The sequence below is a fragment of the Lepidochelys olivacea genome (genome assembly GCF_965140295.1).
Source record: "Lepidochelys olivacea isolate rLepOli2 genome assembly, chromosome: 8".
Lineage (NCBI taxonomy): Eukaryota > Metazoa > Chordata > Testudines > Cheloniidae > Lepidochelys > Lepidochelys olivacea.
Genome location: NC_140418.1, coordinates 25,932,757 through 25,945,665, shown reverse-complemented (window position 1 = coordinate 25,945,665; position 12,909 = coordinate 25,932,757).

Genomic DNA, 12,909 nt, shown 5'->3' with positions numbered 1-12,909 from the left:
CTTCATCGGATGCAAGCAGTAGAAAATACAGTGGGGAGATCTTATATACACAGAGAACATGAAACAATGTGTATTACCATGCACACTGTAACGAGAGTGATCAGGTAAGGTGAGCTATTACAAGCAGGAGAGAGGGGTGGGGGGGACCAAAAAAAACCAAAACCTTTTGTAGTGATAATCAAGGTGGGCCATTTCCAGCAGTTGACAAGAATGTGTGAGGAACAGTGGTGGTGGGGGAATAAATTTTACTTTGTGTAATGACACATCCACTCCCAGTCTTTATTCAAGCCTAAGTTAATTGTATCCAGTTTGCAAATTAATTCCGATTCAGCAGTCTCTCGTTGGAGTCTGTTTTTGAAGTTTTATTGTTGAAGAATTGCCACTTTTAGGTCTGTAATCGAGTGGCCAAAGAGACTGAAGTGTTCTCCAACTGGTTTTTGAATGTTATAATTCTTGATGTCTGATTTGTGTCCATTTATTCTTTTACATAGAGACTGTCCAGTTTGGCCAATGTACATGGCAGAGGGGCATTGCTGGCACATGATGGCATATATCACATTGGTAGATGTGCAGGTGAACGAGCCTCTGACAGTGTGGCCGATGTGATTAGGCCCTATGATGGTGTCCCCTGAATAGATATGTGGGCACAGTTGGCAACTGGCTTTGTTGCAAGGATAGGTTCCTGGGTTAGTGTTTTTGTTGTGTGGTGTGTGGTTGCTGGTGAGTATTTGCTTCGGGTTTGGGGGCTGTCTGTAAGCAAGGACTGGCCTGTCTCCCAAGATCTGTGAGAGTGATGGGTCGTTGTTCAGGATAGGTTGTAGATCCTTGATGATGTGTTGGAGAGGTTTTAGTTGGGGGCTGAAGGTGATGGCTAGTGGTATTCTGTTATTTTCTTTGTTGGGCCTGTCCCATAGTAAGTAACTTCTGCAAATACTTCTTCTATGTGAGGAAGAGGATGGCTGTCAATCACAATAGCTTTATTTGGCTCCCTTAACTCCACACAAAGGCGAATGCCTACACCCTTCTTCTGCATCACTACTATAGGTGAAACCCATTCCAAGGAGTCGATCTCTTCAATAACGTCCCTTTGAACAAGTTTTCTAATTTCCTCTGAAACAGCTTCCCTGACTGAAAATGGTAAGCGCTGTGCCTTCTGTCATACAGGCATCACATTATTCCGCATTTTAACTTTATGCAGAAACCCATAAGCACAGCCGAGTTTCTCCTCAACCTGGTGTTGGGTCCCAGCTGAAACTGGTGTGTGTACCGCAAGAGTGCTTTGCTGAGGAAGATCAATTCGTCCATTAACTACCTTGAGACTTAAAGCAGCCAATAAATCTCTGCCACGGATAGGAGTGCCTTTGTGGACAATGTAGAACTCTGCAGTTACACAGCAATCACCAAAAGTAACTATTGCTGGCAGGCAGCCATGTACTGGAATATTGTTTTTCAAATAGCACACCAAGTGAAGTTTGGGATCAGTAAGAGGCACATCTTTAAAGTAATACAAATAGATGGAATCAGGTAGTATAGATACTGCCAAGCCAGTGTCCAACATTAGCTGAATAGACTGTGGTTTGCCTGAGGGTATGGGGGAAATGTTTACAGTGCACTTTATCTGTTCTGGAATATGTGCAGTAGTGATTTTGTCCACGCTCAGCACAGTAACATCTGGTATTGTAACTGCATGCACCTGTTGATTGAACTGGCTACTGCGACATACTTTAGCAAAATGTCCAATCTTTTTTGCAATGCACTGAGCTACTTTTGTTGGACAACCTGTGTAGCTTGCAAGGTGTTGTGGGGATCCACAGCGAAAACATGCTTTTACTGTATTTTGAATTTGCTGATCTGGTGATTTTTCATTCATTTTCCTCTTGCAATTGTGTGTCCGCAGTTGTAGTAAACTTTTCTGAAAAGGAGTCACAGCCTGGACTGTGCCTCCTGTATCCATGCTCATTATTTTCGCTTCAGCTGTAGCTGACTCAATCTGAGTAGCAATGGTTATTGCTTTTTCTAGTGTAAGTTGTGGTTCTAGAAGTAATCGTTCTCTTACATGAAGCATGGTTGTTTTCTCAACGAGCTGGTCTCTAATCATCTCATCTGCCATATTCCCAAAATCACAAATTACAATCAGACTCCTCAGGGAAGCAATATACTGCATTATAGTTTCCCCTGGTTTCTGTTCATGACGGCAAAATCTGTAGCGATTAGCTACTACATTCACTTTTGGCACAAAAAAAATCTTTAATGCAGTGAGTGCAGTCTCATATTTATCATCTGCAAGGGTGGAAGTGTAAAATATATGCATGCTTTCTTACTTCAGAAATCTCTGTAGCACTGATTGCAAGCAGATAAGTCTCAAACATATGGATCCAGGTAGTAAAAGCAATTGTAGGCTCACCTGGGCTTTGCAGAAAGGGTGCAGGTGGGTTCAGAGGCAGAAGATCCATCCTCATCACCAAAATGTTGTATCAACCAGGCAAGGTACTAACAAGCTTCAACAGGACTTTATTTTCAAAGTGGAAACCTCTTTACGAAGCAGCTGCTGCACCCTCTGTAGCTCTCTCCCAGCCTCTCAACTCCTCCCTCCACCTTCCTGTTTCCTGTCCTTTCAGACTCCCAACAGCTAGTGCTCCCAATTCTAATAATTACAAGCAACATCTAAACACCACAATGTGCCCCTTAAAGGTTTGGTATTTTTCTGAGGGGTGTTTTTATGGTTATGAACTTTGCTTCAAAAGGTAAGTTTTATTATCTTATGCAACACATCTGCACAGACTTTCAAACTAAACAACAAACTTAATCTGAGTCCCTTTAGAATTTCTCTGTGTGTTTTTTTTAAACAAAAACACAGAATTTTCTTTTTAAAAAGAGAGAGAGAGAGAGAAACTCTTGCTGAAGTTTGTAAATTGTAATTGTTGATGTTGCACTGGAAAACTCAGAAGGAGCTCTCTGGGCAGCATCACTTCACAAACAGTCTGCACAATATAAAACACTATTGACACACTAAGGTGAAATGGTGGTTTTATTACAGAGGTTCAGCCATATGTTCATTCTGCTTGAAAGCGCATATCAATAAGTGTCTCATTTGCTTAGAGATAGGTTCATGGCTGAAGGGATGTTTCTCTTCACTAAAAGTTGAATGTACAGTTAAAAAGAATGGTGAGAGAGAGAGACTTAGTAACTCCATGAAAAGCCATTTCTGAGAATTGGTAGGGGGAAAGTGAGACTTGAACAGAGGAGCCGCTCAAATAGTATAATTTTGCATTTATATAACACCTTTCACCCCTAGGGTTCCCAAACAAAGTAACAACAAGCTATTCATACAGAAGCACGATACACACCACTGAAATTCAGCCACCTCTGGAGTGGAATGCAGCAGACATCCCACCACAGAGCAACATCACACAGCAGTTTAGGACAAGTAGTGAAAATATGCAGAACACCACATCCAACTGAAATTTCAGGAAATTAAAAGTAATAACCAAAGCAAAACGGCTGCATCAAGAATAGCCTAATTCTGAATGGAAATTGTGTGTGATATTAACATAGCAACAAACCACTATGATTGCCTGCAAGAGACTGAGAGAAGACTAAAAAGGGGGGTATTTCTAAGAGCACTTTTGAAAATATTTTCTTCGCTTTTGAAAACTTGGTATGTCTTTCAGATGAGACACAAAACTGAAGCCCTGACTATTTATAGTCATTAAAGATCTCCTGTCACTTTTATAAGTGTAAATGTGTTGACCCAGTTTCCAAGCTGGATAATTACATTCTGCCTACATAGATTCTCTTTGCAGATTCAGCTGGATATAGTGGAGTGGAGTGATCCTGATACAAACACCTGCTGTATTCCACCTAGGGGCTGAATGATAGAATAATCTATATTTGGTAGAGTATATCTGTTGCACACAAAAATACTCCATGAAAAGAACGTTATTAAATTTGCAAAGTCAAGCACTCAAAAATTTGGAAATGCCAGAATTAAGTTTGCCTGTGCAACTTTAATTTAGCCCTTTGTGCATATACATATGTTAGTGTCTTTCATTATATGATCACATACTCTTTTTCCACAGGACCCCTGCCTCATTCAGTGCACAGGATGGATGGTGCCCCATTAATGAGCAGCTATGCAATATTTTGTTTTATCCATATTGTTCAACATGTGGCCCTATGATTTCTTTGCTGCACACTTTTCAAACCCTACTCCTCTTGGGCTTTCCTGTGGTGCTCACTCACTAATGCATCTTCAGTTTCCATGGACAACAACCTTATTCACTACAGACTTAGATAACAGACAGCAGCCTCTCTTATAACCCTTATCCCAGTGGTTAGAACACTCACGTGGGATGTCGGAGACATGGGTTCAATCCCTTCTACCAAATTTGGGTCTCCCATATTGCAAAAGTATGCCCTAGCCACTGGGCTCTGATATATTGAAACTTGGGTCTGCCACATCCTAGGCTAGTGCCCTACCCAGTACGCTATAGAGTAATTCTCATGCTCTTTCACTGGCCCAATGATTATTCATCATCATTCAGTTTCACATCTTTGCTCCAATGACTATTTAATTAATGTGGAACAGCTTCATCAGGAGAGACTGACAGAGAACTACCCCCAGAATATACAATAGTCAGTGTCTAGGGCACACTCCTAAAATGTGGGAAACCCAAGTTCAAATCCCTTCTCCAATTCAGGCTCAATCTCTCTGTGGGGGGTGGCACATGCATAGTCCAGTCACATAGCTAAATTAATTAGTTCTGAGGGGATACAATATGTTCAATGGGGACAGAATCTTTGGAGTTTTGAGTTAAAATTTGCAAATGTGCCTATGTCAATAGAACGTAGTCACCTAAATAACTTGGGTTCTTTTACAAAATTTACCCATATTCAGCAACACAGAAACAGATGTATCTTGGATAAAAACTTTGTGGATGAGAGGGTGGCATGGGGGAAAATGACCCTTTCATCATGAAGACAGTCCAGTCACAGGACCCAAAAATAAATTAGCTAAATGTGTTATGTAACAAGCATGCAAACAAATTTATCAAAGCCATTACACACCCTACAGTTTTCTACATTATCTTGGGCAAATGACTTTAAATGCACTTAATGGTAGTCTCTCCTCCATTCAAGGCTAATGACACAGAAAAAGCAGTGTTCTCAGAACTATCATTAAAATGGTTTAGACCAGTCTCAGGGTTTAATTGATAGTGCTATGAAACAAATGCAGAAGTGCCCTGACTCTCCACACATGGTCAGTTTAAAATCCACAGCATGGATTCAATCACCTCCTCTCCCCTCTCATCCATACCAGAAAAAGAAGAGAAAAAAGCCTCCCATCCCCTGTGTATCAGAGCAACACATTTGAAGGAGGTTACTCAGAGTTTTGTGTCTTTGAAAGTACACAGCAAACCTAGTGGAAAAAAGGTATTCATGTATATTCAGGTGATACTGTACAGTTCATAAAGCTACAGTGGCATCAAGTGGCCAGCAACTGAATTAGGGTGTTGAATATTTTGTTCCTTCCTTTATCTCACTGCAGGTCACATTTGCCATATTTTTAGTTAAAACAAAATGGCCCAGCAGGTCACTTTTTCTGGGGAGCACAGATGGTTTTACTAGCAATCCTACTTAATTCAAACATACAACAGTAAAAAAGGAAAAGGACTTCCCATAGAGTACACTTAAGTGGACGAAACTCAGAATTAGCTAAAGACTATGTGAATGTCTGTTACAGCAGACAGAGCTAGAGTACTCTAATTTTAAGGTTCAGAATGAGCCACCATTGCTGTATTCCAACGAGCCAGGTCATGGGACAGAAATTAGATTTGCAGTTGATTAAATAGATTAAGATTAAGACTATTGAACAATCTCCCAGTCTATGCAACATGACATTGGCTGTCACATTCTAAAGAGGGCATTCCTTGTATTTATCTTTTTCCTGCTTCCCTTTTAGCTCCTGAGTAGTGTGCTTTCCCCCTTCCCCCATTTTCTTCCTACTTTCGGAATGCCTCTCGCATTGTTGTATCGCCTAGGTACTTAGCATCAAAAACAGTAAGAAAGCTATGTCCCTTCAACGATCAGTGTCAGAAATGTTTTTCCCCCCCTGTGGATAGATATAATAACCATACCCATCAGTTTTTCCCCACAATACAGCAGACTTGTAATCAAATAAGGGAGAATGGGGGGGGAGTGAACAAAACACTGTTCTCTTGAAACATCCAATATCAAAAATCTAAGGCTATTTTAATGGAATTAGTGCATCGTTTCAGAAGAATTTGGAAAAAAAAAAAGAAAGAGGAGGTTTTCATTATACTCTTACCTAACCACAAAAAGGGAGCATTACTAAGATGGAAAGAAGGGACAGCTGAGAAGACAGCTTGCTTGTCTGTAACAAAGTTTCTGGTGTTAAACATTTTGTTGACTGCTTTTGTTCCAGATTTCTAAGTAGAAAAAGGCAATTTTGTCATTCCCAACAGGGTAGACGTGGAGGGAATAGAGGGGAAAAAACGTATTGACAGGAACTACAGCCACAATGAGCTGAAAATGCCTTTGAATCTGAAAAATAGTAAAAATAATCAATGTGTGTGTGTGTGTGTGTGTGTGTGTGTATAAAATTTCAGTGCTACCTACTCTTGGTAACTACAAACTGCACCAATTACACAGGCTTGCAACTGATTTAAATGATTAGCAAAAACAGGAATTCAGAAGCATCAACTTACTAGAAAAAATGGAAACAATAAAATAAAGTCCTCTTCTACTACTTTGTGCAACACAATAAGGTATTGTAGACTTAAACATAATGCACTAATACTGTAGTGACTATGGATCAGATCCTCAACTGGTGTGAACTGAAGTAACTCCACTGAAGTCAATGGAGCTAGATCAATTTAAAAGCAGGTCAGGATTTGGTCCTATGGGCCTGATCATTCCCACATTAGAGTCATTGGGGGGCTATGTCTACACTACGAAATTACTCCGATTTTACAGAAGTTGATTTTTGGGAACAGATTGTATAAAGTCGAGTGCATGCATCCACACTAAGCACATTAATTCATGGTGTGCATCCACAGTACCGTAGCAAGCATCGACATTCCGAGCGGTGCACTGTGGGTAGGTATCCCACAGTTCCTGCAGTCCCCACTGCCTATTGGAATTCTGGGCTGAGCTCCCAATGCCTAATGGGGCCAAAAATTTGTCACAGGTGGTTATGGGTAAATGTCGTCAGTCAATCCTCCCTCCGTGAAAGCAACAGCAGACAATCATTTCGTGCCCTTTTCCCTGGATTGCCTGAGCAGACGCCATAGCACAGCAAGCATGGAGCCCGTTCAGCTCACCGCAGCAGTTATGACCACTGTAAACACCTCGCACATTATTCTGCAGTTTATGCAGAACCAGCACCTGAAAAAACAGGCAAGGAGGCAACGGCAGCGCGGTGACGAGAGTGATGAGGACATGGACACAGATTTCTCTAAAACCACGATCAATTTGGAGATTGTGGTGTTAATGGGGCAGGCTCTTGCCTTACAACACCGATTCTGGGCCCAGGAAACAAGCACAAACTGGTGGGACCGCATAGTGTTGCGGGTTTGGGGTGATTCCCAGTGACTCCAAAACTTTCGCATGCGTAAGGGCACTTTCATGGAACTTTGTGACTTGCTTTCCCCTGCCCTGAAGCACAAGAATACCAAGATGAGCGCAGCCCTCAGATTTGAGAAGCAAGTAGCAATAGCCCTGTGAAAGCTTGCAACGCCAGACAGCTAACGGTCGGTCGGTCATCAATTTGGAGTGGGCAAACCTACTGTGGGGGCTGCTGTGATGAAAGTAGCCAACACAATCATTGAGCTGCTGCTATCAAAGGTAGTGACTCTGGGAAATGTGCAGGTCATAGTGGATGGCTTTGCTGCAATGGGATTCCCTAACTGTGGTGGGGCTATAGACAGAACCCATATCCCTATCTTGGGACCAGACCACCAGGGCAGCCAGTACATAAACCGCAAGGGGTACTTTTCAGTGGTGCTGCAAGCACTGGTGGATCACAAGTGACGTTTCACCAACATCAACATGGGATGGCCAGGAAAGGTTCATGACGCTCGCATCTTCAGGAACTCTGGTCTGTTTAACCAGCTGCAGGAAGGGACTTACTTCCCACACCAGAAAATAACTGTTGAGGATGTTGAAATGCCTATAGTTATCCTTGGGGACCCAGCCTACCCCTTAATGCCACGGCTCATGAAGCCGTACACAGGCAGCCTGGACAGTAGTCAGGAGCTGTTCAACTACAGGCTGAACAAGTGCAGAATGGTGGTAGAATGGGCATTTGGATATTTAAAGGGTCACTGGCACAGTTTACTGACTCGCTCAGACCTCAGCAAAACCAATATTACTACTGTTATTGCTGCTTGCTGTGTGCTCCACAATCTCTGTGAGAGTAAGGGGGACATGTTTATGGTGGGGTGGGAGGTTGAGGCAAATCACCTGGCCACTGACTACGTGCAGCCAGACACCAGGGTGATTAGAAGAGCACAGCAGGAAGCGCTGCGCATCAGAGAAGCTTTGAAAACCAGTTTTATGACTGGCCAGGGTACCGTGTGACATTTTTGTTTGTTTCTCCTTGATGAAAACCCACCCCCTTGGTTGACTCTAATTCCGACAGCCATTCTGCCCTCCCCTCTTCGATCACCGTTTGCTTGCAAAGGAAATAAAGTCACTATGTATTCTTTATTAATTGATTATGAAAATAGGGAGATAACTCACAAGGTAGCCCGGGTGGGGTGTTGGAGGAGGGAAGGAAAAGGCCACTTCAAAACTTGTTGAATGACAGCCTTCTGTTGCTTGGGCTGTCCATTGGGGTGGAGTGTTTGGGTGCCTGGAGCCTCCACCAGATGCTGGAGCATGTCTGTTTGATCCTTCAGTAGCCCCAGCATTGCATCCTGCCTCCTCTGATCTTCCTGCCGCCACCTCTCTTTCGATGTCCCTCCTGTCCTCACGTTCATTAGCCGCTTTCCTGTACTGTGCTACTGTGTCCCTCCACACCTGCTGCTGAGCTCTGTCGATGCTGGACGACTGCATGAGCTCAGAGAGCATTTCATTGTGCATTTTTTTTGCCGCCTTATCTGAGATAGCCTTTGGGATGGAGGAGAGAGGCTTGAAATATTTGCAGCTGCGGGAGGAAAAAAAGTGAGTGAAGTATTTTAAAAGATACATTTTACAGAACAATGGCTATACTCTTTCACGGTGAACAACACTATTCGCATTACATAGCACATGTGATTTTGGTACAAGGTCACATTTTTGCATCTTATATTGAGTGCCTGCAGCTTTGGCGTTTGAGATCACACATGCAGTGCCGGGCAACAGAATTTGGCATTCAGGCAGCCATGGTAAGCCATAGTCTTTCGGCTTCTGCAACCTTCATGACAGCAGCACCCTCCTTTCCCATACCAAGCAAAGCCTGCTGAGTTGGCCATTTAGTGCTGTGGTTTTCATGTTAACGTGCAGCAGCAGAAACCAAATTAACCCCCCCACCATCCAATTCTCTAGGATGATCGCTTTACCCTCTCCCCCACCGCGTGGCTGGTATCAGGGAAGATCCCTGCTAGCCAAACGCGAACAGCTCAGCGCCAATGCCCCCCCCACCACATGGCTAACTGTGGGGAGGATTTCTTTTCAGCCACAGGCAAACAGCCCAGCAGGAACTGCCACCTCTGAATGTCCCCTTAATTAAATTCCTGTATTTCAACCAGGTTACCATGAACGATGTCACTCTCCTGAGGATAACAAAGAGAGACAAAGAACGGATGTTGCTTGAATGCCAACGAACACCAGGACCATACGCTGCCAGACTTGTCATGCAATGATACCAGATTACTTGCTACTAGCATGGCGTGGTAAAGTGTCCTACCATGGAGAACAAAATAAGGCTGCTCTCCCCATAAACTTTCTGCAAAGGCTTTTAGAGTACCTCCAGTAGAGCTTCATGGAGATGTCCCTGGAGGATTTCCACTCCATCCCCAGACACGTTGTCAAAGTTCCTTCCCCACTCTGAACTCTAGGGTACAGATGTGGGGACCTGCATGAAAACCTCCTAAGCTTACTTTTACCAGCTTAGGTTAAAACTTCCCCAAGGTACAAACTATTTTACCCTTTGCCCTTGGACTTCCACTGCCACCACCAAACTTTATCTGGGTTCCTGAGAAAATGTAGTTTGGAAACGTCTTTCTCCCCAGAATCCTCCAAACCCTTGCACCCCACTTCCTGGGGAAAGTTTGGTAAAAATCCTCACCAATTTGCATAGGTGAACACAGACCCAAACCCTTGGATCTTAGAACAATGAAAAAACATTCAGTTTCCTTACAAGAAGGCTTTTAATAGAAGTAAAAAAGAATCACCTCTGTAAAATCAGGATGGTAAATACCTTACAGGGTAATTAGATTCAAAACATAGAGAATCCCTCTAGGCAAAACCTTAAGTTACAAAAAAGACACACAGACAGGAATATTCATTCTATTCAGCACAGTTATTTTCTCAGCCATTTAAAGAAATCATAACCTAACGCATATCTAGCTAGATTACTTACTAAATTTTAAGGCTCCATTCCCGTTCTGTCCCCGGCAAAAGCATCACACAGACAGACACAGACCCTTTGTTTTTCTCCCTCCTCCCAGCTTTTGAAAGTATCTTGTCTCCTCATTGGTCATTTTGGTCAGGTGCCAGCAAGGTTATCTTTAGCTTCTTAACCCTTTACAGGTGAGAGGATTTTTCCTCTGGCCAGGAGAGATTTTAAAGGGGTTTACCCTTCCCTTTATATTTATGACACACATTAACAGACTTTTCCAGTAGCTGTACTGGTCACGAATGCATCGCAAGTCCTGATGGTTCATTAATCATTAAAAAATGCTTGCTTTTAAAACATGTATTATATTTAACAAGGTGCACTCACCAGAGGTCCCTTCTCCATCTTGGTTGGGTTGGGAGGGTACTTCAGTCAGGGTGATAAAAAGATCCTGGTTGTTGGGGAGAATGGTGTGCTGTGTGCTCTCCTCAAGCTCATCCTCCTCCTCATCTTCCCCATCCGCAAAATCCTCAGGCATGGCGGAGAGTACCCCATCATCAGAGTCCACAGACAAGGGTGGGGTAGTGGTGGCGCCCCCGCCCCCTAGAATTGCATGCAGCTCAGCGTAGAAGCGGCATGTCTGGGGCTCTGTCCCCGAGCATCTGTTTGATTCTTTGGTCTTCTGGTATGCTTGTCTGAGCTCCTTAAGTTTCACGAGGCACGGTGTTGCATCCCTGCTGTAGTCTCTGTCCATCATGGCCTCAGAGATTTTTTGAAATGTTTTGGCATTTCTTCTTTTGGAACGTAGTTCTGATAGCACAGATTCATCTCCCTACCCAGCAATCAGATCCAGTACCTCCCATTTGGTCCATGCTGGAGCTCTTTTTTGATTCTGGGACTGCATAGTTACCTGTGCTGATGAGCTCGCCTGGCCAAACGGGAGATGAGATTCAAAAGTTTCCAGGGCTTTTCCTGTATACCTGGCCAATGCATCCGAGTTCAGAGTGCTGTCCAGAGCAGTCACAATGGTGCACTGTGGGATAGCTCCCGGAGGCCAATACCATTGAATTGCTTCCACACTAACCCTAATTCAAAATGGCGATGTTGATTTCAGCGCTAATCCCCTCGTCGGGGAGGAGTACAGAAATCGATTTTAAGAGCCCTTTATGTCAAAAAAATGGCTTCATTGTGTGGATGGATGCAGGGTTAATTCGATTTAAAGCTGCTAAATTTGACATAAACTCATAGTGTAGACCAGGCCTGCGAGGTTTGTCACTGACTTCTTTGGGAGAAAGAAGGACCCTTGTGGAAATTTCAGATGTTTAGGCTGTTAGCAACAGATTAATCATCATATTCCAGCACAATCAGTGATGTTTTGGTGCTCAGTATGGAAGACAGGAGTAATTTAGCAGTTCAAGAGCTGGAAGTAGTGAAGTTTAGGATATAAAGAGAAAGACAGACACATAGATCAGACAGTCTTGCTACTCAGTCTGTAATACCAATGAGCACTATGTTGGATCAACAGCACTATGTGACCTGAAGCTGTATCACTGTGATTATAATCCCATCAGATCTCACTAGTGATGAAGCAGTGCTGTTAGCCCGTGGATGGAGGATTTTCCAGGAAGTGGTAAGGGACAGTGATTCAGTAGATCACAGTTTTCCTACCAATGGGCTTATCCAAATCTCACTAAAAGTCAATAGAAAGTCTCTCTGATTTTAGAGGGAATAAGATTGGGGCCCTCCATGTACCAACATGGTTTTAGGGATCTGGAAGCATTGTCTTTCATATTAGACATTAAACAGAGGCCCTAATCCTGTGGCACTTTGTAAAGTTACAGTCATTTAAACATAGTGTCCTGGTTAAATTCCAACTTAAGTAATTATATTCTGTCTATAACACTTTGTATTGCAGTTTCAAATGGACCATACTTTAAATTGTTGCAGACTGTTGCTGCATACAATTAAAGAGCTGCTACTTTCCAGCTCAGAGGTAGGTGAAGTGATCTCTGTATTATCCCTTACCAACCTCATAAATTTGTTGCAAGATTTAATTAATGGATATTTGCAGATTGCTTTGAGATCCTCTGATGAATTATTATTGGTTTTAGAGCTGTGCAAAGCTAACAAAGCTTTGTTTCACAGCGCTGTGCATTAGAAGTTTCACCATTTAATTATGGGTGATTTCTCATACCTCACTCTAGTTGCATTTTCAACAAAACTAAACTTCACTGGGACTAGTTGTATGCAAAACTAACTTCACCCTCTCACCCTGAATAAATACTGTACTTTGCTATGATGCCTACAAAAAACTTCATAATAGTTAGGCAACTGGTGTGCTGAAACCA